The 6,570-nt window shown below is 40.0% G+C and overlaps 1 pseudogene; it reads right to left on the bottom strand.

Annotated features, from left to right (window-relative positions):
* Positions 1–3,473: 3,473 nt before the first annotated feature.
* LOC132305372 (uncharacterized) lies at positions 3,474–6,353 on the bottom strand (annotated as a pseudogene).
* Between the last annotated feature and the right edge of the window lie 217 nt (positions 6,354–6,570).

Below are 6,570 nucleotides of genomic sequence, written 5' to 3'. Positions count from 1 at the left end.
TAGAAAGAGTCCCTCTTGTCTGAGTCATTCCTTCGGCCTTTGCAATTTGGACAACAACCATGGTTGATGAGGGCAATTTGAGCTTCTCTTAACTGAATTTCCAAGTCCTTAACTTTCTGCTCATCATTACTGGCCGATGAACTACCAAGAACTTTTGGTAATCTTTCCTGTCTACAATTATCAGCGGCTTTTTCAGTTGCCAGGCTGATTACATTGGTACTGACAATATTAGGAAATGGATCACCATCGACCCCCATTACATCTGGCTTCTTTTCAGGGAATTTCAATACACCTTCATCAATAGACTTCTGCAATACATTTCTAAATACATAACAATTGTTAGTAGTATGATTCCATGAATTATGAAATTTGCAGAACTCTCTTCCTTTTAAATCATTGGTCGATGGTATATTGTGTCCTTTTGGCAGAACGATTTGTTTGTCAGCCAACAAATGATCAAAAATTTGTTCTGTTTTGGCCAGATCAAACGTATAAACCTTACCAGTATCAGCCGTACCCTTCCTGGCCGATGAAGTCGATGGCTGTGTACCACTGGTGGATACATTTGGTTTTGTTAAAGCGTCATATACATAAGGTTTCTTTAGAATGACTTCGGCTAAATTAACTTCAAAATCTTCCTCTTCAACCACATCAGTTGAATAAACTTCATAGTTGGGGTCCCTATAGTACGTACCTTTAGAGGAATTTTTTTGTTCTTTCTCCTCTTTGAGAACCAACTCATACCTGGTAGCTTTCTCGGCCAGGTCATACATGTCACGAAATGGAACTCCTTCAAACCTCTTCCGAAGTTCAAAATCAAGGCCGTTCAAAGCCAAACGAATGTACTCCTATTCTGGAAGAGGTACACGACATCTTAATCTTGCTCTCCTGAATCTTGCAATGAATGTCTCGACCGATTCACTAGGCAATTGACTTAGCCTGGATAAATCGGCCAGAGTAGGTTCTGTCTCCGTACGGTAAAACTGATTGTGGAATAATTCCTCCATCTGTGGCCAATTAAAAATAAAGTTAGGAGGTAGACGAATATACCATGAAAAAGCTGCCCCTGTCAAAGAGTTAGGAAAAAGTCTCAATTTCAACCACGGGCTAACACTGGCCTCTCCACATTGAACCGTGAATCGGCCAATGTGTTCCACGGTCGATTGATTCCCCTCTCCACTAAAGGTTACAAAGTCAAGGACTTTATATCCTCTAGGGAACTTAACTTGGTCTACCACTTCTGGATAAGGAGTTCTATAAATTGGTCGGCCGGCACCTCTAAGTTCCAGGCTATATTCTTCTGTGAGTAAATCAGCTAATTGTCTTCTATCTAACATGACTTGAGGTGGCTGATTTAATATTGGTGGTACCTGATTAAAAACTGGCGGCTGATTAGCCGCTGGTTGATAGCAATTCGGCCAATCATGTGGCTGATTAGCCATATTCTGCCCCCCGAGCCCTACCTGTGGCGGCACATGAGTATACAGTGGGTTCGGTGGCCTCCACCTGATCTGATTGCCCCCCGAGTTCAAAAGCATCCGAGGAGGGTTTGGTAGAATTACCTGTGGCTACGAACCTGCTACTGGTGGCTGATTAGAACCTACCAACGTAGGCTGAGGATAGCTTTCTGCCCAGGTGAGTAGCGTATGAACCGGCTGACTTAATGTTGTATCTGGTTGGATTATCACTACTGGCGGCCATGGCTATGATGTTTCAATGGCCCTCTTTGGCCGAGCAGCTTGTGATAGATTCGGCTGAGAAGCCGATTCCTGATTGTTGGAGCTGCTAGCTTGAGTCGGCTTGTTCAAAATAAAGGCTGAGAGTTGGGACATATTTTCATGCAAGTCATTGTAGCGTGCTCCCACCCTTCCCATTGCATCTACCAAGGAGCTAACCTGTGCTTGAAGTACGGCTAACTCATCAGTAGGACCTGCTGCAGAGTTCTCAGCCTGTACTGGCTGATCGCCTTCCTCCAAATCTTCATCAGTAGCCACGGCCTTAGAATTTTTTGTGAGCTGCGGCATATTTGCCTCTTTTATAACACTCTAGTAGTGGTCCCACCGGGCGTGCCAAAACGTGTTCGCGTGGTTTTTGTTCCTTACGCCGGTCGATGGACTCTTCGCGGGCGTGCCAGAGTATTTGTACAAAATACCCAAAATATGTAATTGAACACCAGCCTATCCCTTTTTCCGATGGCTGACTATCAGGCGATTGTGTGGGAGAGAGACTAGTAAGAACTCCCAGCAGGGTTCTTTTATGCCTTGTTTGTAGCAAGGACTTTTTAGAGTGTCTAAAGAAATGCAACGGCTGATGAATGTTTGAATGGATGGAATGGCCGAGTGAAGACAAGCGGCAAGAACTTAATCGATCGCCGGCCGAACGTGATGGCGAGAACTTAATCAATCGCCATCAGCCAAACACAATGGTAAGAATTTAATCGATCGCCACTGAAACGTGATAGCAAGAATTTAATCAATTGCCATCAGCCAAGTAATGACAAGAATTTAATCAATTGTCACTACGATTCAATGGCAAGAATTTAATCAATTGCCATTGAATTAAAAGCCTAACTAAAATTGCGTAATTTAAATTGGCATAATTGAAATTGAAAGAAAGTAAATGGTTGAATTGAAATAGTTGACAATGATCTAATCAATTGCCATTAAATTGAAATAAAGAAACTGATAGGAAAAAAATGACGTAGAGTCAATTGAAAACATTTTTAGTTGAAATGCATGTTTTGTGGTGGTGCTGGACAAATTGGAATGGAATACAATACTTCTATTTATAGAAGTTCTATCTCAACCTATTCTCCTAATTAATTGCTAGAAAATCTCTCTTGCTTCAATCATTTTCTTTTGAAATTCAAACTGAGCTACGGCCCAACATTCCTCGCCTTCAATATCGATGCTCCAGTTTCAATGGGAAAGTCTTTACTGAAATCTCTCTTTTCCTTGATTTGCTTCACTTTGTTGCTGAAAATAAGTCGTATTCCAGTAGTCTTTCACATCTTTTCTCCTCTTGTTTCGTCTTACTTCAAATAAAATACCTTTGTTGAAGAAAATATTAATTGCTAAGAAGTCGGTAGAAAGCTGCTGGAAGATTGCTAGTAAGTTGCTGATTTTTAGCAACTTCTTCCTTCAAGCTTTGACTGAAATATTCCTTTAAATGGCTGGAAAACCATTTATAGCCTTGACCCATACTCTCACGTGGCTGCCCCTTCCTTTTTGGATTTCATTTCTATAAGGATTCAATTTCCTTTCTCATAACTAAATCCCTATTTTTTAGGAACTTAATTATATCACTTCAGCCAACCTCTCCCAATGTTCTATTTCTGATGAAATTTCCTTTTGAAATTAACACAAATCTTGGTTGTTTAGTAACAACCCTTTTGGTGAGGTGGCTGAATATATAGATATCCTCCTAAATCTTCTCCTACTATTTCTCCATTGGCCGACCATTCTTGGACATGCTCAAGCCTTATCGGTTTCCCATTGGTCCACGTCGCTGCTGAAGTGGCTGCCAAGTTTTGGTGCCAACAATAACCAAACAAAAGTAATGAGCTCTCCACCCTTATTCAGGTGTTGGGCATGAGTATAGGCCTCACAATAACTTGCAGCATAACACAGTAATTCTACCCAAACCCTGCTTATTGTTTCCCATTTATCTTCATCGGCTAACTTTTGCAGCTCTCTGGCCAACTTGATTGCATCCACCAGCACAGATCTAGCGAATGGTGTATTGTATTCTAAGGAATCATTTGTGGAATTAACAGACAGCTGGATAGTTTTGCAGGCTTCTATCTGTTGGGCCTCTTCTGATTTCCCTCTTCTGCAGAAAAAATTATAAACAGCAAATATATTTGAACCGGCTCCAGTCTGTTCCCATTCCCATATGAATTCCCTGGTACAGGCACAAGTTTCTATGAATCTTAAGTATGCATCACTAGCCACTGCCACAGTAGGCATGGTTGGTAGCTGCATAACTAGAAGATATAACATGTAATCTGACAGGAGCTTCGAAAACTCACGATACTTACCTGCAATATTTTGGTTTGACTGCCGTCACTGTAGCATAGTTCAGTTGCAATGTGCCAAATTAGAACGCTTCTATCATATTCAACTTCAACAGAAGGAAGTAAATTGCTGTGACCTTTATCGCGAAGAACCCCTTCGCCTCTGACTGAATAATCTCCTTGCTAATTGCTGTTATTTCATTTTCAAAAATCCCTGTGCTAGCTTTACTTTGCAGCTCCTTGAAGATGAAGTCTCTTAACTCTATGGTGAATGATACCCTTTTCACATACATAAGTCTATCAAAAACTTGGTCTGAAAGATGGAAGATATCATCTTGAACCTTTAGGAATGCAATAATATATCAAGTTGTATTGCGGAACAGACTCGGACCACCTACTGTTCAAGAATTGCCTAATAAGCCGCAGCAAACTGTAGCAGGGACGACGTCGAGGCTTTGCTGAGTTGGCAATCCACCTTCCCCTCTTGACAGCGAGCAAGAACCTACTGATTACATTATCAACAAGATAATTATTACCCAAGAGGGCAATAATGGTCCAATTAGAGAAAATGAGCATGAAGATGGCAGTTACATCCAGGACAATGGCACCAAGGAGCAAGACATAGGTAATCCCAACATCAAACCCTTGGAATCCTTGTTTGTTTGCGGAATGGAAGAGTATAAGGGCTACAACAACTGAACTGAAGGACACAAACCTGCAAATATAACCAAATTTACAATTCACCACACTCACCTTGGTGTAGAGAAATTCATACATGAGACTCAGTTCGAGCTCCATCACTCTAAAAGCATCTTCTGCACTTCTTTCTAGAAAGAAGAGTCGGCTTTTGTTGCGCTTTCATGTAGTTAAATTGGAATTACTAATCAACTCCTTTAAATTACAAAAATAGTAATAAGCAAACTGTTGAAAATAAACTTGATTTTAGAATTTTAGTTGCAATTAGTATTTTCAAGTATTTGGTATACATGATGCATGTGTGCATTTCATGTTAGTGGGGTAGTAAATGGTCTTGATGGAGAAGGTTATGTAAGACTAAGAGGTATGGGAATTAAGTCTTTTAAATACTATGTTAGTGGGAGTTATGCTACTAATGGTTATGTTAGTGGGAATAATGGATGTAATTAGGCCTTTAAATGTCATGGTTATGCATACATATGTGAGGCCTATATAATCATGTACTTTAGTCATTTTAGAATATGAATTAGAAGTGGAATAAAAATAATTTTTCAAGTATTCCTCCATATCATTCTCTTCCAAATATTATAGTGTTGTGTGTGTATCTACGCCACTATTTCTAACAAAGTGGTATCAGAGTAAAGTCAGAAAATGGTATCAGAGCAAAAGCCAACACAAACTGCGTCACCTGTGACTCGGTCAAAGCACCGCGTAAAGTATTATCACCTGCATAAATGCACTCCGAGAAACGACGCATAAAAAGGAGACGACGCTGTGTGGAGTACTATAAATTACCCAAGCTTGCAAGATACCGAGAACGTGTCCGCTCAGAGTACTTGATAATTCCTGCCACAAACACCAGCATTGTTGGGATCCATAGCTTGTTATCGGGTAATGTCTGAAAGAAGACATAAAGAGCAGCTAAAGACTGGACTATGAGGGCAAGCAAGTGCCTCAGCCACAGCTCATTATCCTCAAGTGCAAAAGCAGTTATGGTATCCGGGCCACCAAGGTGTATTAGAAGGAAGGTAGCCCAAAATGTCTCAGCCACACATAACCTGTTTGTACATAGAGAGACAAGAGACTTACTGTGGGAAAATCCAGAGATGAACGAGTTATCCTCTCTTCTGTATATTATTAAGTCCATGATGGAAAATTCATGGCAGGTTGGAGACAGATTTGAGTTTGATGAACTGTAGCTCTTGATTTTGACAGTAAAGCTTAGAGCAAACAGTATTTGTTCCTAAGATTGCTTGATATGCTGGTTTTGGTATTTGAGTGGGGAGACTTTGAACTTAACTAAATGTGGGGAATCAAGTAAGCTGATGTTCCATGGGGGAATCAAGCAAAGTTAATATAGATAACATGATTCTATGAGAGAGAGCATCATCTGTTATGATTTTTTTTTTTATTATTATTTTTTTCTGATGAAAATTTAAGTAACTGAATTAATTGTTAAAAATTACAAAAGGAGAGCCTTAGGCCAAACAGCCCAAAAGGGACACATAACAAGCCTAGAGGGCAGCAAGGGCTCAGCTCAAACAAACACAGTAAAGAAGGAAATAACAGAAAACCAAAATTAACTGGAAAGATTCCTGTAATGGCGGTTAAATAGTAAGATCCAATCGGGTGAGTAGAAGAAAGTTAGCTGGAGTCTCATGATTGATCAAACATCAAATGTAACGTGGTTTGACACTTTTACATACGTCCACACATTAGGATTTAGGATTTCCAAAACCGCTAGTTGTTAATGGAATTGCTTGATATTGCTTGATTCGAGGTTTTAATATTTTAGTGAGGAAACTTTGAACTTTAGTAAAGTTGGGAAATCAAACAAGTACTCGATGGAGAATGAAACA

Source organism: Cornus florida, unplaced genomic scaffold (assembly GCF_030987335.1).
Source record: "Cornus florida cultivar Cherokee Brave unplaced genomic scaffold, ASM3098733v1 CherokeeBrave_3.0.0_Hap2_Chr04, whole genome shotgun sequence".
Taxonomy (NCBI): Eukaryota; Viridiplantae; Streptophyta; class Magnoliopsida; order Cornales; family Cornaceae; genus Cornus; species Cornus florida.
This window is presented reverse-complemented; position numbering and strand designations above follow the sequence as displayed.